The sequence below is a fragment of the Macrosteles quadrilineatus genome, unplaced genomic scaffold (assembly GCF_028750875.1).
Source record: "Macrosteles quadrilineatus isolate MER2022 unplaced genomic scaffold, UCM_ALF_1.0 Scaffold_3__2_contigs__length_128488019, whole genome shotgun sequence".
In the NCBI taxonomy this organism is placed as follows: Eukaryota; Metazoa; Arthropoda; class Insecta; order Hemiptera; family Cicadellidae; genus Macrosteles; species Macrosteles quadrilineatus.
Genome location: NW_026542596.1, coordinates 36,899,031 through 36,923,479, shown reverse-complemented (window position 1 = coordinate 36,923,479; position 24,449 = coordinate 36,899,031).

Here is a 24,449-nt window from a genome sequence, read left to right as displayed (position 1 = left end):
AATTTGTTCAGCTGAGAGTAAAAAGTATTCCTGAAAATTAAAAAGAGATTTTTATGTTTTCAAACAAAACACACAAATAAGGTGAATTTAAAATGGAAAACAAGATATTTTGTAACTAATGCAAGTAGGACAGATTCTACCAGCTTGTTAGCCAGCCCACTGTATTATAATGGGGATTGTTGTGAAGACATCCTTAAAATGAGTCTAGGACATATTGTCGTCGTATAATGCTGTCTTTTTGTTTTACATATAGTTTTAAGCATACAATTTTTTTTGCGTGAATTAAAATTTCAGAATAATTAATAGGACTTTTAAAATGGATAATGGATTCGGCCTTGATATGGGTATTTTTTATAGACTGGACTATATGCTGAACTGTATGCATTTTGTAGGTAAAATTCTTGAAAGTAGTCTAAATATTGATTGGTCAAAAATCCACAATGTTTTAATTTGCAACGCCAACATTCACTTTTATAATCTTTGGTCACTTTTAGCGAATTTCCCATATAGGGAATAAGCTATTACCGTAGGCCTCATGGTAGGACCTGGACCCGGGACCGATTTACTTTTTTGTTTTGAGGTCTCCAGAGGCCAAAAACACCACCCGTTCTAATTCATATATATACATATGTCCGTTAGCACGATAACTCGAAAAAAATTATCCGATTTTGATGAAATTTTGTATAAACGTGTAAACCTAAAATTATTCGAACGAGTTCGCGAACCAGCATGATCGGACCATGGGAACGGGGGTTTATAGGGGGTTTTATGGGGTAAAAATGGGTTTTTCCCATTTTTGACCCTAAAAACAAAAAATGTAGGAATTGAAATAATTTAGTTTAGTGAAGTATTGTTGTATGCCTAATGGTTACGGAGAAAATTCAACGAAGTGCAAATTTAAAATTTCAATGTTATTCTTATATAGAAAATGAAAGCTGTGGTGATAAACTTGTTTATGGATATATGTTGATCAAATTTGGCAAATTTATTTCTTTCGTCCTATACTATTGACGTTTGGTCAAAAAACACTGTTTATCTTCCCCGTAGCAGCAAACCTAAGCACTCGTTAAACCTAATGTTATTTAAATTGGGAATAAATATGTCTTATTTATGGAAGTATTTTAGTAAATTAGTATTTTAGAAAATATGTAATCAGACAAGTTGAAATTCGCTTAGTCTGCAGGTTTGCTGTGGTGGGGGTATTTTGATTTCACAGTGAAACAAAGCTATGAAAATGAATGAAAATGAAAATGCTTCTTTATTGAGGCGAACTTTAGACCCCATGGTCTTTTCTTGCAGTCAAACTCTACACAAAAAAAAACTTTAGTCTTTAATACCTAGTACTAAATACTTAGTACTTAATAGTGTAATACTTGTCTTTAACTAAAGCTTCACGTTCGTTATTTTTGATTCTATAGTCTAAATGGTAAGTTCGTAACTGTTTTATGAACCAAGATCAAAGTTTCACCTCAATCTACAGAAGTGCAATGAATGAGTAAAATAGTAAAGTGATACTCAATATTAGAGTGACTCCTAAAGCAGGGATGTTTTTGTACATCTTTGTTGATGTTTTATTACTGATTAATCTTATGTCCTAATAGTTATGGTATTTTTGAATAGGTACTGCAGTGAACTTTACTTTATTCTTGTAATATTTATGTACTGAGCAATTTCCGGAGTACTTGTGATAATTAAACAGATGTATACTAAGACTGTACTTCGTTAGGAACACACCCCATACGTTACTGTTATTGTCGTAATTCTTTTATCATGTGTTTCACGCGAACTTTAAACCAAACATCTCATAAATTAATTTGATTTGTCATCTTCATTGCAAAAAATCTATTCCAAAAATACAACTTACGAGAGCTCACCCAGTGTTAAAAAACTCAACCAAAAGTATGTATTGTGCGAACTTCTCAATTTTCACCCAGGCTGTAAATAAAACATGTAATTGGAATTTCTTCAATTTGTTTTGCTTTTCTGTTTATATTTTGATGCTATTTCGTCACCAACATGGCAACCCATAAGGCCCAAATTATTTTTTTTATGATTTAAAATTATTTTTTTTTTGCTTATTTTTGAACCTATTTTAATTTATTAAGGGATTCTGCACGTCTAAAGGAAAATATCTTTCATTTGGTACCAACCATGTGTAATTCGTTCCACCTTTTGCAACCAAAAGGTGAGTGAGCGTAGCGAACGAACTTCAACCTGGAGGCGAGTTAGCGTAGCGAACGAGCTAACCTGAAGGCAAGTGAGCGTAGCGAACGAGCTCCAACCTAAAGGTGAGTGAGCGTAGCGAACGAACTTCAACCAGGACGTGATTGAGCCATGCGAACGAGCTCACTTATGAAGTTAAACGGGGTAAAGCCCGCGGGCACATATCTACAGCTAGTATAAGATAAATGTTACATACCTATTTAAGTTTTTAATAAACACCAGTATTTGATTACATTCGAATTACATGAATTGGATAACATTTTAAAGGACTATTTTTTGAACATTAATCTAATAACTTAAATATTTCTGTCAGCTAGCTTTTTAGCCAGAGTTATTTTTAGCAAGAGACGTTGTGATAATTTTAGCTGGGTCCAGGTTTGAAACATCAAGAAAGCAACTGACTTTTCTCGGGGTCGTACCTGTACCAGTTATTTTTGACGGGCATCGTTATCACTCAGCTAATTAGATATGCTATTTATAACACTACTTACAATAAAGATTACTAGGTGAAACCCGTCGAAATCGACGGTTACTTTCAAGGCTTGCGCTAAATTATCTAACTGCGACAAATTGAGTGAAATTGTACATATTTTGAGCATTTAGCATTGTTTAAAGAGTAATAAGTGTAAAAACAATAATGATAATTATTGCGTTAGTTACAAAATATGGTTGATCATTCAATGAATAAAATATTTCCCATACCGTACGTCATCAGAGTTATTATTAGTATGTTAACTGGTACCTCTTCTTTTAGAAGAACCTTTAGATAGTATTAAAATCATATTGGAGGATCTTTTGTAGTTAAAACTTCCACGATTTCATCCGTCTAATAAAGATTAATCTATGATTTTATTTTAAAAAATATCTGTTTATTGAAAAGACACGTTCTAACTTAAAATGGAGGTCCATCCGTTACAGTGTAAGTTTGATTTTTCCTTCGTCACATCGCTTCAGTTCATACCGTACTTCTGTGCCAGTAAATAACCCTCTAGCATAGTTTTGGGAAATTGGTTGTGGGGATGTTGAAGCTAATAAGACACTTCTGCACTTGTATTATTTTGCATTGTATTACACAATCGAAGATTTTTCCAATGATTTAAAACATGTATGGCAATAATCTCATAGTATGATAAAATATAGCCAAAAGTGGTGAAAAAGGCAGACACCAACCCGTACAATAAATATAAGATAGTTCAATAAGAAATAATTGTTAACTAACAGTTACTGTTATAAAAGCATTTTCCACTGATTTCGTAATGGAACGTTATATTGCAAAATATGACATGATACAGAAGAAAATCAATTTTAAATTTAGAAAATGACATTGCAAATACTCCTTTTGGACAATTCAGTAACTCCCAATAAATGTGTGTTGTTTAAAATACAATTTTAAATTAACAGCTGTTTCAATAAAAAGTATTATCCACATGGACAAAATGTAAACAAATCTGTGGAGGGATCTTTAAGGGCTTCTGGGGCAAAGCCCTAACGGGATTCACTTAGTTTTTTCTTTTGGTAACTCATCTAGGGACCAAGACCTTTCTTTGGACACCTCTACCAAGTTTCTACGCCCAGTCGTTCTCTCAAATTAATGGAGACAAAGTTTCCAATTAAATATTTAGATTCCCCCATGTTAATCTTATGGGAGAAAATCCAACTTTGGTGGAAGATCCTGCCCAAACTAATAAAGATTTCAAAAAACGAAAAAGACTTTGCAAAACTACATATCAGGGCCATTCATTTGACACTCTAATCATCAAAATCGGTCCAAAAATGAGGGAGGAGTTCTGTTTACAAAAATCGGCTTAGCGTATTATATATATAGATAGATTAACTATCGTTATAATCGAATAATCTGAACAGTTGTTAAAGATTTCTACATATAGGTTTCAGATTCTCACAAAACACCATTGTAGCACAGATGTTTTTTATTTCAACGACCTACATATTATAACTTAGCCATAGTATGAAATAAGATAACAATAAATAAATTATACTTTAAAAAATTCTAAGAGGCATTTAATAATTTTAATCATTCACATGTCACGCATTGCTGACTATTCATTATATAACGAAAACATATATTTACTGGAGAGGTTATGCAGGAACAATTTAACTTACTTATAGGTTCCTCCTCTTCCCAGGCTAATGTGGTTTGTTTGGATAAACCTGATGTATTTATTTCTCTCCTGGTGACAATAAATCTCCAAAGCCTGTTTCCAAACCCAATTCATTCTGGCTCATATTTACGGTGTGTCAGCCTATATGGGTTTTATCCGTGAGTAAATGTATTGCTGATTGAATGTTATATATCTACGAATGTCATGTTACAATTATCAACGTACATAATACAGCAAGTTTCATAAAAACTCAAGCATTCAATACAAAATAATGTCCAGACTGAATATACGTGTTGAGCAAAAACTGTAAAATATACTTATAGTTTTAAAATATAAACTACTAGCTGTACCCGCGGGCTTTGCCCCGTTTAACTTCATAAGTATTCGCATGGCTCATTCACGTCCTGGTTGAAGTTCGTTCGCTACGCTCACTCACCTTTAGGTTGGAGCTCGTTCGCTGCGCTCACTTGCCTTCGGGTTAGCTCGTTCGCTACGCTAACTCGCCTCCAGGTTGAAGTTCGTTCGCTACGCTCACTCACCTTTTGGTTGGAAATTAGCTGTTGTCATAAATAAAAAAAAATAATAGTGCTGCACCCTGTTGCTAATCCTTGTAACTATTATGCTATTGAACATCATAGAACAGAACCAACTTGTTTAATTGAAACAGCTGTTAAGATTAATTAATTCCTTTTAAATATGAAAAATCATAAGATTTACATGGGGAATGACAGAGCCACTGGGCGGAGCCCGAAAGGGTTTTTGAGTTAAGAATATGCTTTAATGTTAATCGGGAATGTGAGCTATCATCATGCCAAATTTCAGCCCAATCCGTCGAGTAGTTTATGCGTGATTGAGCAACACACACACAATCACACACACAAACACACACACAAACTCACAAACTTTCAGATTTATAATATTAGTAAGATATATTATTAAGCAAGCATGTTTCTTTAAAACCTTTTTTCTCAGCTCGTGTGCATCGCAGGGAAAATCTACGCATACTGTTAATTTGCTTTTTCTATTGCTTAAGTGCAGTGGTGAAACATTATGGCTATGGTAGATGTGTTATACTATAGTATACCGTAAATTTAAAGAAAAACAATTCTCAAATTGTGTCCTTCCCTTTGCAAACGCAGAGCACAAGTATAACTGCAATAACCATTTTATACTTATACGCCAACCCCTTATGAAGGACGAGTACTCTGCCAGTACTTAATAAAACCACTCGAAATTCACAGTTACTATGTACAGATTATTAAAAACTTCTACTGGATGAGGAGGGATGATTTATGGTCCCTAAGGAGGGGTTTGGGACCAACTGGGTTGTATGACATAGACAGTATTAAATAATTATAATCGGTTGCTATTGAGTTCGTAGATATTTTTTTAAATTTTAATTTCATTACTTCATTGATCGGTGGAAGATTAAAAAATTGTAAACAATACGTTTATTGTTACACTCACCAAAACATAATTTCTCTATAAACGTATGATTTAACATAATATTATTAGGGGTATTTTTATCACGAATAGTAATAAAAAACACATTGAATCACCAACAAATTTAATCACTAATCATGATGCAACATACCAGTAAAGATCTCTTTAAAAATATTAACTCACCATCACCTAAAAAGAACATGAAATATCGGAAACCAATTTTGGTAGCAATTATATCAAATGATACAGGCCAAATAATAATAAACTTCTAGTTTTATTTAAAATAAAAAAAATCTTAATTAAATATATTTCTACCAATCCTAGAATTGAGTATACGTGTTGAACACTTACATTTAAGAAAAATATGAAACATACTTTTCATTTCAATGTGATGTTTTTAGCTGCTTTGCATACGTTAAATGGTGGCTGAAAGTTACGTTTTGCAGACCACGCCAGCTGTCATTGTCATTTGGGGACCGAGCAGGTTTTCAAATCTCTTGGGCCGCAAAATCAGCTGCCCGCTTTCTTAAAACGTGAATTCATATTAAATACACAATCAGTTTCCATAGCATTGCACTAGAATTTTTTTATTGTCAACGTTGCCTAGCAACTATTTATTATTATTTTTGCTCAAGATTCAAGATTTATTTCGGCCATTAAGTAATTTACAATAGGCTTTGTCTTACATAAATATATTAAACTAAAAATAATATTTCAGTCTTTTCCTGAAAAAAAAACATAGAAAATAATCCACTGCAAACCAAACAACAGCACTTCCGTCAAAAATCTTCACACAGCAAACCATGCAAAACATAATTGTCAAACAAACATACCTTTCAGTAGACGTACATGACTTGTTAAGTATTTAAGTTTTGTGCAGCCTTCATGGCATCAAAACAATCATCAACTTTGTAATATGGGTTCAACTCAAGCCAATTTTTTACAATGAATACAAATTTTGATCTCCTCTGGGAACGGACAATACCAGGGAGGGCATTGAAAAACCTAATACCTGTAACAGGAAAACAGTTTTGTGATTTACTTAATCTATTACTACTTATATGTACTTTTGAGCGATTTCTGGCCATGTAAGAGTGAACATCCTTATTATATACAAGATCAGCCTCCATATCTTTAATTGCTATTAAACATTGATATATGTACATATTGACTACTACAGTCATGATCCGAAGTTCTCTAAAAAAATAAACACAAAAATGCTCTATAAAATGAGTCTGACACATGACTCGAATTGCTCTTTTCTGAAGTAACAACACTTTCTTAGCATGTGGGGAGTGACCCCAGAGCCGCGTACCGTAGACAACGTGTGCCTGAAAGAAAGAGAAAAAAAGCAAGCCTCAAGAAATGAAATGGCAATTCATGAGATAAGTTTCTTAAAAGGAAAATCACTCGATTGAGCTTAGCACAGAGGGTGTCAATGTGGTCACTCCACACAAGCTCAGAATCCAGGGTGAAGCCCAGAAGCTTTACAGGATCACTGCTGGCAACATTTTTGTTAAGACTAAACATAATTTCCTGAGTCTTATCTTTGTTTAAAGCTAATCTATTTCCAGCAAACCATTCAGATGCTGCATTAACCAATGTGTTTACACAATTTATAGCTGTAATAGGGTCAGTGCTCTTAGAGAACAGAGTTGTATCGTCCGCATACAGCAACACATCATTAGAAACATTGTGATAAAGGTCATTCATTGTGACTATAAATAAGAAAGGCCCAAGCACCGAGCCCTGTGGGACCCCATGCTGAACTGCCAGATCTTTTGAGTTCACACCTGCCCATGACACTACTTGAGTCCTATTATTAAGATAGGACTCGATCATTCCAAGCGCACGGGGACCAACCCCATACTTAGGAAGCTTCTGTAGCAATATAAGTCATGTGAAACACAATCGAAAGCCCGTGATAAATCACACAGGACAACGGAAGTTGAACATTTTTCCTCAAATGCCTCCAGGATGACCTGCAGAAGGGAGCCCACTGCCGAGACAGTAGATTTGCCCCTCCGAAAACCATGCTGGGCGGGGACCAGGAGCCCGTGCGCTTCAAAATGATCACAGAGTTGACTTAACATGACAGCTTCAAAAATCTTACCAAACACAGGTATCAAGGACACTGGCCTATAGCTAGATAAAACATGTTTGGCACCCTTTTTGTACACAGGTACAGTTCTGGCTGTCTTTAATACATCAGGGAAAATGCCCTGCAAAAGGCAGCAGTTAAACAAGTGGACCAGCAAAGGAGCAAGTATCTTAACAACCCTTTTGATTAGTGAAGTCGACATATCAAAGATGTCCTTACTGTCAGAGGACTTAAAATTATTTACAATATTTATAACATCAGATGCATTTATGGTTTTCCATTCAAAACTAGCACTAACCAATGGAATTGAATCACTAAAATTGTAAACATCACTATTACACAGTATACCGCCAATAATATCATCTACTGACTCAACAAAAAAGTGGTTGAAGTCATCGGCAGTAGCGAAATCAAGTTTGGCAGCTGCTCCCCCTTTGGGCCTACTCTTGCTAATCAGCTTCCATGCCGCCTTGCAGGGATTGGCAGAACTAGCGATGTGGGCTGCAGCGGCTGATTGCTTTGCTTCACGGAGACGGACACGATACTCTCTTCTTAATTCACGAAGATATGGGAGAACACCCGGTTCACGTTTTGAAATGTCATGAACCAGGAGTATATGGCTCTTAAAATCTGCAAGTTCGCTCGTGTACCAGTTTTTGATCCTATTGTTTGATCCCCGAGTATCACGACAAGCCGAATCTACAGTCTTTCGTTTAAGTGGAAAATGCAGATCAAATTTTGTCTTAAATTTTGAGAAAAACTCATCAAAAGCTTCATTTGCTGGGAGAACACACAATTCATTAAGCCATTGGGCTGTCTGGTTCGCAATATCTTCACAAAAAGATTTAATACGGTTTAAATTTTTCAAGCCTAACCTAAAGAACACAGTTTTAGGTATAAAATCACTCGTGTCTTTTGGTGGTATACACAAATCTAATTTTAGGAATTTATGTTTGTGATCAGCAATTTGATCGTCACTAACCACAACTTGATAATTCCATGAGTCCAGATTGGTGATGAATGAGTCAAGGGATGCATTATTTCTAGTCGAACTAAGTACGCTACTATAAAACCCAAAACTCCGAAGCAAGTTTAGGAAATCAACTGATTCTCTATTTGACTTTAGCAGATCAATATTGTGGTCAGTACCAATAACCACTGCCAGGCCAAAAGAAGTCAAGAATGTTAAGCAAAGTTCTAATAAGGCAAAAAAGCGTTATACATGGCCATTCGGGGAGCGATACATGGCAACTACTATTAAGTTAAACTCGTGCAAAAGTACAGCAGAAAACTCACCTTCCAGTTCTTCACCGAAGTCACTTAGATCTATAGCTTCAAAACTTACGCCAGAGTTTACAAATATAGCTGTCCCACCACTAGGATTTGCCCTGCAGAAATAAGAGGCAAGCTCAAGATCGCTGACCTTATCGTAGTATCCAACTTCTTCTGGAACTAGCCAATGTTCGGATACACACAAGACATCCAAGTTATTCTGATCACATAAGACATCAAGCTCAGCCACTTTATTACGCAGGCACTGCACATTAATGGAGCAAAGATTTAAATGTGCGCGCGACAATGTTTCGAGTCTCAATAGTGAGTCTGAGCCTGACTCACGAGCGGCTTCGCTAAAAAAGTCTGTGACCTTACGAAGGTTGTTTTGCGGGACTGCACCACGAATTCCCTAATCAGGGTCCCAGCCGGCCAGAAGGCGTCACTTAACACTTTTGTTTTGTCTTTGGGCTTAACACCTAACTTGAAAGACTTGTACGAGTCGTGCTTGGGCCTTTACTCAGTGCACTCAGCTTCGACATCGGCGTTCTTCATATAGCTACATAAATCTTTCGCACTAACATCTGTTTGAAGCCTTGACACGACCAACCAGTCCTTCCTCTCAACAGCTCGCTATTTAGAAGAGTCGGGCAAGTCAATTTTTGTTCTAATAATAGGCACACTTTGTCTCTTCGCAGCTCTCCTGACACGATTTCGTCTATTTGTTATAGTGTTCCACTTTCCATCTTGACTGTTTTTGGCATCCGCATCAAAAACCGGGAAGTTGACATCGTAATCATCAATGTTGTTTTGGTTTTGAAGTTCCGAATTCAGTTCAGTTCTACTGTGAGGCAAACAGGAGTAAGAGCGGGAGCAAACAGACTCATTCGCCGTCTGAGTCGGATTCACATCTATTTGTACTGTCTTGGATTGAACAGCAATTGGAGTCGGAGTCAAAGAAGCTATAGTAGCCGACGCATTTTCTGCTACCGGCCTGTTGTTGTCGTTACTTTTGACTTTAAATTCCTGTATGTTCTCGTCCAATATCAGACTTAACCTATCATTAATAATCAATCAATAATCAATCGTTAAGATGGGGACGCCACCTAGGTGCGTATTTTAACCCAAATATGAGTGAAGGATGAGTGTAGAATGGTGTGTGATCAGCGGTTTCATTAGTCAGGATCATTTATTTAAAGCCCAATGATCAGGAATAGCTGGGTCCAGTTTCGAACCATCAAAAAGCTACTGAATTTTCTCAGGATCGAACCGGCGACCTTTTGATTAATAGGCGAGCACTATAACCACTCAGCTACCCAGCCAGTTTCATTAATTGTTGAAAAACCTTCAATTGTTTTATTAATTGTAATATTGTCCTGCACTAGGCTATTTACCGACTTAGCTAAGCTGTCAATACTCCCACGTAGGTTTAAAAGTTCATCGATGATCCAGGCGCTGGCAATCACTTTGTCCAACTTCGCAGAACAAGGATCACAGTACCACTTGACACAGTCCGATAATGCCGTTATACTAGCGTAATTATCTTCATTTAAGTTAACACAACGAGGGTGATACCACCCACTACAAAATCCATCACAATAAATACCATGGTCATCCCGCTTTATTAGTTTTTTACACATTTTACACGGAGCAGACGAACAATCGACACCACCATTCACCATGATCGTACACGTACCATGAGTATCATCAAAGTTCATCAAAGCTGATTTCTCTAATTATTTCTTTACATAACCTTAAAGTTGTAGTTGTGTTGACTATTAGTGTGAATTATTATTGTGGTGAATATTGGTAATAGGGTATAGTGTGGTGAAAAATAGCGTTCGTACCACAGACCGAAAATGTTTTGCAGCTCTCGATCGTTTTAAATTCGCGTTTAAATACCCCCCGCCGCAGCAAACATGCAGACTAAGCGAATTCCCATATACCTGGCTGGATTTCTACTCAAATATTCCCTGAAAATTGTTACATTTATTTCCTATTTAAATAACATTAATTTTAATGAGTACAGGACCTAGTTTTACTGCTACAGGGTAGGTATTGAGATTTTTTTATTAAAATGTTGATAGCTTAGTTAGTATGTAATAAACAAAATTGCCAAATTTGATTAAACTCTATCCATAAACAAGCAAACTACAACAGTTGATTTATTCTCCTTAAGAATAACATGGGAATTTAACATTTACATTTTTTTGAATTTTCTCCGTAACTATTATGCGCAAAATAACGCTTCAATATACTAAAATATTTCTTGTTTAAGCTCTACAAAACAGTCTGTAAAGAAATTGTGAAATTTTATGGTTTTAGAGTCAAAAATGGGGAAAACAAATTTTTACCCAGTAAACCCCCGTTCCCATAGTCCGATCATGCTGGTTCGCGAACTCGTTTGAATAAACGTAGGTTTACAAGTTTCTACCAAATTTCATCAACATTGGATCATTTTTGCTCGAGTTATCGCGCTAATGGTTACACATATATACGAATCTGAACGGAGGGCGCTTTTGGCCTCTGGGGACCTCAAAACGAAAAAGTTAATCGGTTGCTGGTTCAGGACTACGGTAATAGCTATTACGCCACACTACATTATTTTGACGAACTTCCCACGCAAGGATTTAGTCCAGAAAACAGCTGTTTGCCGCCAGCTTATTCAAATGGGGTTTCATTGCGTACTACTGTTCTGCAATGAGTTTTACCGGACACCAATCAGCTGATTATACTGTATTTTCGTGGCAATTAGTGGTTATAAAGAAAAACATAACCTCTCTCAGAGGTGATGACTAGTGATTGTTAGTCCTTTAGTTGGTGGAAATATATAAGGATTGGTACGGATTAAGTAGTATGGCGTAAACTATCGTACGTTACTCGTCCTAAATGTGTGTACCGGACTCGTATGGTAATCCCGTACTCGACTTCGTCTCGCACGGGAACGACCACACTCGTCCGGTAAACACTTATTTTCAGGACTAGTAACGTAATATACTATTTCATTATAAGGGAAATTCACTAAAACTGTATCGAGCCGGTAAAACCTCATTTTCAGGCCTAGGTACGAAATATACTATTTTATCTACAATAAGGATAACCGAGAGCTTAAAATCTATGGTTTCAAGGGTGCTGAAATTGGACATTTAAAACGAGCTTAAAACTTTTAAAAGTATTTAATCATGTCATCATATTGCTAAGCTTATATATCTTATCTTTTATACATCTTAAATATTAGGCCTATATATTAAGCAAGTGCGTTTCTTGAAAAAGAAATCTCAGCTCTTTTGCATCGCAGGGAAAATCTACGCATACTGTAATAGTATAGTTCATTACTAGGACCGAAAGTGGCATTTTCCGTCGCGCACTCAAGTTTTTGTGTGAGGTGAAACCTCACACAGGGAACCCCAAAATTTCACGTGTGAGGCGAAGCCGAGGACGGGAATAATGGAGCAAGTGCCGGATAATAACTTTCGGTACGAGTTATGAACGATACTTTTCATCATGACGCTAAAATACACAAACACAGATATGCAGACCTCAGTAATATTACAACTATTTCATTTCTCAATTAATTTGATTGAATATCAAAATTATCTAAAAAGGAAACCTACGTATATTTCTCAATGAATTTTGTTTAAACATGAAAATAAAAGAATAAAACAACTTTTAACAATACATACAGCTTATTCAAATCATTAAATTAAACCTTAACTAAACACTAGCGCGCGTAGAGAATAAACGGAGAACTAGTTGAGAGCGAGGGAAAGTAAATTTAGAGCGAGGGAAAATCAGCTGATCGATTTTCCCTCGCCCTAAATTAGAGCTTGGGAAACGACTACTTCCATTGATGTCAGCTGTTATTGAAAATAGTTACTTTCGTTACGGAGTGATGAAAACAATTTATCTGTCTGTAAATGTGCAGAATAACTTTGTAAATTAAAGCAGGTTAAAAAAAAACAAAAATTTAATTTAAAATTTAAAAAGTTACATAGGCCTTATGGGTATACTAATAAATAATATACCCATCGATGTTGAAAAAAATACTTGTGAAGAAATAACAACGAAATAGAAACAGAAAACTGAAACAAATGGAAGAAATTTCAATCACATGTTTTATTTATAGTATGGGTTGAAAATAGTGATGTTTGCACAATACATGTATTTTTGGTGGAGTTTTCGACCTTGGGGTGACCTCTAGTATAAATTAATTTGTGAACAAACATCATAGTAACTTGCTATAGCACCTCACAGACATCAACAACTAGTAGGATTCAGCTTCTTCATATTCAGTATTAATCATAATTCCTGACATTCAACATGTAATAAACATGAATACAGAAAACAACTTGTAAAAATGTACGTTATGCATTTGGACGAGCAAGAATGTTGGCACATTTACACGGATGTATGGCCAAATGTATCGTCAACGGCTCTCTTTATTGTCACGTGCCACAAAACACATTCTACGTTCTGGAACCGTTATCCCTTGCTGTATCACTATGTGTAATAGTATATTTCATTACTAGGACCGAAAGTGGCATTTTCCGGCGCGCGCTCAAGTTTTTGTGTGAGGCGAAGCCGAACACAGGGGACCCCAATTTCACGTGCGAGGCGAAGCCGAGTACGTGAGAGCTATTTTCACATACGAGGCGAAGCCGAGGACGGGAATAATGGAGCAAGTGCCGGATAATAACTTTCGGTACGAGTTATGAACGATACTTTTCATCACGACGCAAAAATACACAAACAGAGAATAGCATACCTCAGTAATATTACGACAATTATCAATCAAACAATTTGTTGAAACATAAAAATAAAATAAAATATTCTAAAAGTAAACCTATGTTCATTTTTGTTTGATTTTTAAAACATAAAAATAAAATAAAATATTCTAAAGGAAACCTTCGTATATTTCTCAATACTTCAAACATCAAAATAAAGATTAAAAAGACTTTGAACAATACATACAGCTGATTTAAATCATTAAATTAAACCGTAACAAAACACTAGCGCGCGTAGTGAATAAATGGAAAACTAATTGAGAGCGAGGGAAAGTAAATTTAGAGCGAGGGAAAATCAGCTGATTGATTTTCCCTCGCCCTAAATTAGAGCTTGGGAAACGGCTACTTTCATTGATGTCAGCTGTTATCGAAAATAGTTACTTTCGGTGAGGAGTGATGAAAAAACTATTTCGCTCCTAAAATAAAGTATCTTAACTCTCGCTATTTTGCTTATAACTTAAATAAAAATGTTGAATAATAGGGTGGAAACCAAAATTGATTAAAATCTCGTGAGAAGAAATAAAGGTTTAATATTATTTATTTACATTTTAGGACTGTAAATAGTGTAACCACTTACAGTAGGTATATGATAATGTATTTCTCATCACTTCTTACCGAAAGTAACCATTTTCGATAACAGCTGTTTTGGAAGAAAGTAGTTGTTTCCCAAGCTCTAATATAGAGTGAGGGAAAACCGATCTGATGATTTTCCCTCGCTCTAAATTTACTTTCCCTCGCTCTCAATTAGTTCTCCATTTATCCACTATGCGCGCTAGTGTTTTGTTAGGTTTGTTTTAATGATTTAAATCAGCTGTTTTTATTGTTGCACGATCTAAATCAATACAGAAACACGTATTAGTTTGTGTCGCTGTGTTTTAGCATAGTGCATGTTAAAAATTGCTCAAAGTATGTCTAATATTACTGATGATTTGATGAAAACAGCTTCAGGGCTAACTAATCACCTTCCACCAGATAAATCAAGGGGAAAATAAGAAAAGGAATAGAGACAGCTTAGAAGCCGGTGGTACAAATTACAAAATGTTAAGTCAATTAAAGTAAGTGACGAAGTATTTATTAATATATTTATCTAAACAATCTACAATTATGAAACCATATAATATGTACGTTGTGAAGTGTATGTTCAATGATAAAGAGTAGTCTAAAACTAGTTTAATACTAACTGAGGTATGTTATTCTGTATGTGTGTATTTTTGCGTCATGATGAAAAATATCGTTAATAACTCGTACCGAAAGCTATTTTCCGGCGCTTGCTCCATTATTCCCGTCCTCGGGTCCTCCTCGTACGTGAAAATAACTCTCACATGTTCGGCTTTGCATCGCACGTGAAAATTGGGTTTCCTGAGCTCGGTTTTGCTTGAAACTTGATTGCGCGTCGGAAAATGCCACTTTCGGTCCTAGTAATGAAATATACTATTTCACAAGACTGCAAGACAGCACTGGGAAAGTTTTCAGACAATCATTAACTTCACTGAAATTCTAGCAAGTTCAGTACTGAATAAAAAAACCTGTTTATAAACTATAGTATGATTTATGTAATTCAGTTACAAAAATAAAACTGCACGTTTTTTAAATGTTACTAAATCATTTTTTGGCCTAGGACTCTAGGCACGAGCGTGTGATTGTTTTTTACATTACATACGGCTAGACCTAGGGGTTGTGGCATTATCAATTGTATAAAACCAATTGGTGATTAAGCGGTATTTGAACCCGGGACCTCAGGGAACTAAGTTCCACACTTTACCACTTGACCAGCTTACTCCTCATTACTAAGCCATTAGAATATAAAACTAAAAGATTTTTGTTTAAAATAATCATATTTTGCAGGTACCCTATGTATATCAGTTTATCAAAGAAGTAGCCTATTCCTATGAAGGCTTTTTAACAATAATAAAAGTGGACTGATTTATAAGGGATGAATAATTTAAGTTTGATTAAAAAAGAATAATGATGGACTTTTGGTTTAATTTTAGCACTATTACCGAAATGACGATCTACAAGCCTTGGAAGATCTGGTAGAATGTTGTCCCGTCAAGAAGATATTTTTGATGAATGTCCAAATGTTCTCACATTTTAGTACAGTACACAGAATTTTGAGTCAAATTTAAAGGGGTTTATTAAATGCACAAAAAAGGACAAGGTAAATGAAACAAGTAAAAGAAAGGTGAGAGAAATGAACGATGCTAAACAAAGAAACTATATTGCGAGAAAAGCAATGCACTTGGAACCAGAATGTTTTTATTTTTTAATTTGGTTGTTTTATTGTTTCGTGGGGATTTTGCAATATACTCTTTCTCTCTCTCGTATATTGACATGCAGAAACATATCCGTATCGCATACAATGGGCTACACAATTTAAACTGAACTCTTTTCCTCCAAAGAAACTATCATAAAAATTTAGTATTGTTAGACTTCACAACACTTGCATTTTATATAACTAGTGCACCTATTGCTCAAATTCGAGCAATTGCAAAGTATTACAGGTGTCATTTCAAAACGAATAATAGTCATAATAAATTTCCGATGACTTAAAAGAGTCAACTCAAAGATAATGTAACCAATCACTCCACTCCAGTTATCAAAACTGAAAACGACCTCACTCTGAAAACAAACGCTTTTGTGTTTATCATGTGTTTACAATGAACAGCTGTAATTAATACAAATTATTTGTCCATTTAAGTAAACAATAGTTATTTGTGTAACTAGTGGTGAAAGTAGCACTTTGCTGCACACGAGAGCAATGTTTACACGAGCGGAATGATCTCGAGTGCAGCAAAGGCCTTTTTCACTCGTGTTACACATTATATTTTTCCTACAGTCACTATAAAGCATATAAATAATTAGTCTTTCAAACACTATACAACAAGTGTTTAGGTTGAGCTGGCAACACAAATGGTGCCATAGAGAAAGTAGTACCCGCGGTCCGTATCACTCCGCTATTTTTCCTCGGCAAGAAATGTGCTCCGCGTTTTGAGAATATAGTCCCGTATGTTTTGTGATTTGAAGTGGCAAATGTTTACCAATAATCAAACGGTTACTGTTGTCTGTAAACGTATTTCTAACTCATCGTGTACAATTGTACACGAATATATGTTTATTTGTTTTGTAAACACTAGATAGTAGCCTTAAAAAAAAACTCATTTCAAGCCTTATTAGACTCAAAGTTATACTTTTATTCTTGGTGTTGAAGGTTAAACAAATAATTTTAACATAACCTGCTCATGAAAATTCAGCTATTTATGTTTATAACATCACTTATATTGTAATATATTGGATGAACTACTGAAAACTATGGCAGTTTTATTGCATAGGTAGAACAACTATCAGATCTTTTATAAGATGATATATATATATATATATATATATATATATATATATATATATATATATAGGCCTAAACAAATACATACAGTATAGTCCATTATGGTTGGAATTGAATACAAATCGGTACTGTCGCATACTGTTGTGTAGGTACTGACAGTAGTAGTTAATATGTTAATGACATATGGTAATTGTTCAACATATGTTTTGATATTTTGATTGAGTTTTTGTTAAAATAGAAATACACAACCTTTCATGATCTCAGTATAATTATTTAATAATTAATTTAATGACATGGTGCCGAAACCCACACGGAATAGAAATAAAAGGTATGCCTTTAAGGAAGATGATGATATCCATTCAAACCATACAGAAGACAAGGATAATAATGTAAAACCACCAAAATGTCTTGTGGTTTCAAGTACTCAGATGGCTCCTTCTTGGAAGAAATGGAAGCAACAGTGGAACTGGTACTACACAGCTTCTGGCCTTGATAGGAGATCAAATGCAGTACAGGTAGCATCATTTATGTCTAGTTTAGGCCCAGATGTTATAGATATATATAACAGTTTTGGTTTCATTGATGATGATGATATTAAATTGGATGAAGTTGTTCAACGATTCAATAAGTTTTTTGTTGGTAAATCTAATGAAGTATTTGAGCGATTTTTGTTCAACAAAATCACCGAAGAAATCCATCAAAGTTTTGAAGATTTTTTTACAAAATTGGTTAACCAAGCTAATTCTTGTAATTTTAAGCAGCTAAAAAACAGTTTGATTAGAGATAGAATAGTAATAGGCATAATCAGATTCTAGCTTAAGGGAAACATACTTTCTACTGATAACCTTACCCTAGATGATGCGATTAGTAAGTGTAGGGCACATGAACAAGCTAAGAAACAACTAGCAGAAATATCCTCTGACAGCCCTAAAAATGTTAATGTCGTAAAGAGGGGCGATTCCTTTTCTAGGCCTACGTTACAAAATTCAGTCATTGACTGTAAACGTTGTGGTTTACAACACTCTAGAGGCCAATGTCCAGCTTTTAATCGAACTTGCAATCAATGCTTGACTAAAGGTCATTTTGCTAAGATGTGTAAAACTCGAAAGAATCTCTCTAGTAAGAGTAAAAATACTGATGTTTTAGAGGTTGTAGAGAATGAAGATTCTGATTATCCGTTGCATGTTGATTGCATCTCTAACCCAGTCAAGAATCATGACCCTAACTCTCCTGTGACTCTATCTGTGGATTCAAGCAGTTATGCAGTAGGTGCTGTTATGTTACAATCTGGGCAGCCCGTAGCTTATAATTCCAAAGCATTGACTCAATCACAACAGAACTACAGTCAACTTGAAAAAGAGACATTCGCAATACTGGCTGCTTGCAAAAGGTTTCATGAGTATGTATGGGGATGCAAGGAGTTGATTATTGAATCAGATCATAAGCCTTTAGAGGCTATCTTTTAGAAACCGTTTTCTGACGCTCCTCAGAGAATCCAAAGAATGTGTTTGGAAATATTACCATATCGACCAAGAGTTGTCTACAAGAAGGGTTGTGAGCTTCATCTGGCTGACACCTTGAGTAGAGATTGCTACAATGACAACCAAGATGATGAACCTCACAGCTTTGATATTCAGTTGATAATTCCTATGTCTTCTGATACAGTTTCTCGAATCAGAACTAGTGTTGGAAAATGCACAGAGCTTTCTAAATTGAAGGAAATGATCTTGAATGAATGGCCCGAAGAAAGAAGCACTGTTGACAAGGAATTAGTAAAATATTTCACTTTCCGAGAAGAACTAAGTTGCTATGATGGTCTTTTGTTTAAAGGAAGCCGTTTGATTATACCTGATGAAATGAAACTTGAAGTGTTACAGAATATTCACCGTCCTCACAAATGTGTTCAAAGTTCAATTAATACAGCACGTGACTATGCATATTGGATTAATGTGGAAAAAAATATTGAACAATATGTAGCAAGGTACAATGTATGCAGCAAATATCAACGAGATAAACCTCAAGATGTGATCCTTCAAGAAACAGTACCAGTGAGGCCATGGCAGTTCATCGGAGCTGATGTTTTTGAATGTGGAGGTAAAGACTTCTTAGTAGTTGCTGATAGTTACTCAGGATATTTTGAGTGTGGAAATCATAGGAACAAAAGTAGCATCACTGTTATTACACACGTAAAAAAGTACTTTGCAACTCATGGTATTCCAGATGAACTAAGAACTGATGGAGGACCATGTTTTGCTTCTATGGAATTTACTAAATTCGTATCCGAATGGAAATTTAATCATAGAATTTCATTTCCTCATTTACCAAGATCCAACGGGCTAGCGGAGAGGTATGTCCAAAGAAGGAAAAAACTTAATTGTCAAGTGTCAAGAAGAACAGTCAGATATTTATCTTGCACTTCTTCATCACCGTAACACACCAAGAGGTAACCTAGGTTCCCCAGTTCAGCGGCTGATGAGTAGGAGGACAAAGACTCTTCTTCCATCTACGACCAACCACCTTATTCCGATGGTCATAAAGAATGTTTCAAAACAGCTAGAAAAAATTAAAAGACGAGAGAAGCTATACGGTGATATGAGGAAGACAGAGCCTGATCAGTTTCAACTCGATGAACCAGTGCTTTTCAGATTCAAACCAAAGTGTTGGCTGAGAGCAAAGATTGTTCAAGTTGGTCCTGAACCACGATCGTACAAAATCCAGACTGGTGATGGACGAGAATACCGAAGAAACTCATGGTTCCTAAGAAGAGACAAGTCATTCAGAATCTCCCATGATGTGAACAAAGGTCAATCGTCCAGGTCAGAATTACAAAACAATGACTCAGCTCCTGTTATAAGACGAGGGGAAAGGATTAGAAGAAAACCAAATAATTTTGACTTGTGAAGGAGGGATGACAGTAGTAGTTAATATGTTAATGACATATGGTAATTGTTCAACATATGTTTTGATATTTTGATTGAGTTTTTGTTAAAATAGAAATACCCAACCTTTCGTGATCTCAGTATAATTATTTAATAATTAATTTAATGACAGGTACTTGGCATGTAAACACGTGCATGAACTTTTTTAATAGATGAGTGAACGAAGTGAACGAATCTATGTATCGTGTATAGCGGAGTCGGAGAAAAGTTGTCCGCTTGTCTGTGAGCGAGTCCGTGAGTGTGTTTTTCGTCAAATCTCAAGAACCGTTGCACTTATAGCGTTCAAATTTTGCACACATAATTATGACACCAGTGGGAATACCCCATTAAAATTCCAGACGATTCCGCTCAGTAGTAATTATAAAACCCTAAAAAAAACCTTTTTAAATTCGTCCCATAAGAATAACTTTAGAAGCTACCTTCTTCTTCTTTTTATTTGTTTACGTTTTGCGACCAACAATTTTGTCGTCTACTTAAGACAGAGAGAACGACTTATCCTCTAAGCTCTTTCATTCATGGAGTAAAGAGTTTGACGTTTATGAGTATATACGACATCATAATTTCACAACTTTCAGAATAATAAATTGAACTTTACTATATTAGTCGGCAGTTATACAGTTTTATGTTCAGGTCAATTCACATTTGCATTACAAATGTATATATTTAGTACTAAGCAGCTATTTATTTAATTCAATTTAATGTTGGCATTTACTATTAAATAGTCAAAGATGTTAGTCCATTGTTATACTAAAATGCTATGCGAAGGGGGGGAAACAGGTCCACGACGTAGGAAGTGGTGAAGGAAGTAGTCGATGTGAACAGTCTGGAGTGTGGGAACCCTTTGTGACAGTTATGTTAATGTACCTACAATACTAAAATACTATGGGAAGGGAGGGACAGGTCCACGACGGAGGAAGTGATAAAGGAAGTCGTCAAGGCGAGGGTCCGGAGTATGGGAAGCCTTTGTGACAGTTAAAATAATGTATCTGGAATTCTCAAAATGCCATAGGAAGGGATGGGACCAGGTCCACGACGATGGAAGTGGTAAAGGAAGTAGTCAAGGCGAGCAGTCCGGAGTGTGGGAACCCTTTGTTACAGTTAGAATAATGTATCTGCAATTCTGAAGTGCTACGAGAAGGGAGGAAAACAGGTCTACGACGTAGGAAGTGGTGAATGAAATGAAGTGATAAAGGTGAGCAGTTTGGAGTGTGGGAACCGTTATTGGCAGTTAGATTAATATATTTGAAATACTAAAATGCGATGGAAAGGGAGGGAAACAGGTCCACGACGTAGGAAGTGGTGAAGGAAGTAGTCAAGGCTAGCAGTCCGGAGTGTCGGAAACCTTTGTAACTGTTAGTTTAATGTACCTGCAATACTAAAATGCTATGGGAAGGGAGGGAAACAGGTCCATGACGTAGGAAGTGATAAAGGAAGTAGTCAATACGAGAAGTGCGGAGTGTGGAAACCCTTTGTGACAGTGGGATGTACGTATCTGCAATACTAAAATGCTATGAAAAGGTTGGGAAACAGGTCCACTACGTAGGAAATAATGAAGGAAGTAGTCAAGGCAAGCAGTGTGGAGTGTGGGAACCGTTGGTGGCAGTTAGATTAATGCAACTGCAATACTAAAAGGCTCTGGAAAGGGAGGAAACCGGTCCACGTCATAGGAAGTGGGGAAGGAAGTGGTAAAGGCCAGAAGTTCTGAGTGTGGGAACAGTTTGTGACAGTTAGATTAATGTACATGCACTACTAAAATGCTGAGGGAAGGGTGGGAAACAGGTCCACGACGTAGGTAGTGACGATGGAAATGGTAAAGGCAAGCAGTTCGGAGTGTGGGAACCGTTTATGACATTTAGATTCATTAGTTAGATAAACATATATTGGATTATTAATCATTTTTAGGTGATATAATAGCGCTATCGTTAGTATGTGTTATACAGTATATCATCATTATAAGCCATACGATATTTTTAAGAAGACTCCTTTACACCGTGCCGTCGCAATTAGGTTAAGTTAGATTCGTTCTAGTTGATGACTTGATAGTTTTGTTTATGATAGGCCTCATAACAAATAAGGAAATAGGCTTCATTTAGTCAAAAGACGTTTTGTACAGCAACGATGGATTTACCTCCTATCGATAACTGTTGGAAATCCATTACGTATATTACCAATGACTTTGGTTAAGTAATGGACGAGAAGTTAGGATTGTGTTGACTGAGATTTGGTTGATTTGCCTATACAAATAACACTGGGTTCTTCAGTGACCCCGGTTAGTAGGCTAGGTGCGGATGGACTCTTCCATTGTTGCGCTCACGTTCACTCGTCCCATTACGCGCAGGATAAGCGTACTACTAGTGAATGTGTAACAAGAATCTGATTCAAGTTTGCAATGAATTAAACATAGGTATTGCTTTTCTTTTGTCTAAATATATTGATTTATTAGAAATAAATTGTTATAATGCAAATGTCACATAAAATAAGTGACATAAGCTCTTAGAGTATACAAAAATTAGTCTCCGGATACTAAAAAATCGAGTACCATACCAATGATTTACAGAGCTTACAGTATTACTGTTTTTTACATCCAAGAATTACAGCTAGAAACTACAACAGGCAAATGTATGGTTCAAGTAATTGGTCAATAAGGGCTGATAGCTAAGCAATGTTTTTATTTGACAAACCCCTCTTGTACGGGTTGTGTGTTAAAAGCTGATTATCGGCAAATTGTTAGTAATGTGTTTACTGACTAATTGGCAGTGTATAAAAACCACTTTAAGCTACCCTAATGTGAATTGACGTTCGGTGTATAACACTTACGTTTCATTATTTTCAATTAATATTTGTAAAGATTTCATTGCAAATTTTGTATTTAAAAATACTAATTAAATAGTCTAATGTAGGTAAACTTTATAGTGCCCAGTTTATGGTCTTATGTCTTACTTAATTTCCGGTTTAACAACATTGCACAAACAAATTGCAAATTGTGTCTTTTGCATTAAACTATAAATAAAAATAAAAAAAACTAACCACCCTGGGCATTGGTATATATTTACTAAATATAACCAAAACATCCGTTGCATATATCTGCTTATAATAATTTTTTACTGACGATTATATTTAAGTCGTTAAGACTATAACAAACTTTCTCCAATACTATTATGACTTGGATTTCAGTTTAAGTTATGATAGAACTGGACAAAAGTGTGTGTACGTTATGGTGTGTAGTATTTCCATAGAGGTTTTCATGGGCCGAATGCATGTGATAACAAAAAAACAAGGTGGATTTTCTCGTCGATCTTTCTGTCGAGCAGCGATTTAGACTGTCAGCGAGTATAGGTTACATATATATCACACTTATCTCATACCCACACAATGATTTCTGGATTCGTTCTCGTTTTTAAGAACTGTTTTTCAGGCGACCTGTTTCACTAGGTAAAAATCAAAATGTTTATGTTTTTCCTATATACTCTGTTGGCAGAGGAAATACTTTAACGCTTTTTTGAAATCGGTCCTAGCCCATTAGTGTTGTGGGTGTGCCAGGAATTGAACCCGTATCTCCCGCACCCAAGTCTAAGACGCTTACCACTAGGCTAGCACACACCTTAATTTAAACGAATAAAAATCAATAAAATCGTAAAATTATTTAAAAAACTGAAACAAAACTAATACAAAACTATTTATCAACATTGTTTGGCAAAAGTTATGTATTGAGTTTAACGATTTCGATGTCGTGGAGCGCATCCTTAAAGGAAGGGACACAATTAGAACACGGCTCTCTAGATACGATCTTTCCTTTGTATCTTAACTTTACGGTCCTGCCCTGTAGACACTTATAGTTTCCTCGCTTCATTAGCCGTATATTAAGCATCCCCGCCGCTTTCCTTTTTATGAATACATTTAACACATACATGTTAATATACTGTCAGTTGTAAACCATTTCAGCAATTGCCATGGATGATATTTTATGATCATACATTTGTTTATACTTGTGAAATAATTTCAATTCATTGGTACTGCTGTGGTGTTTATCTACAAAGAATATGTTGGTTGACCAGGTAGACGTGGTAGGTTTTTTAGTGAGCTCAATCGCAATTGGTATATGTTAAAGACAAATTTCTCATCACTAAACTAAGTATTAGTGCTTATACATCTAAAATTAGTTTTGAATGAGAAAAACAAATACAACGGAATTACTGATTTCTAAAGATCAAAATAAAAAGTTCGCTT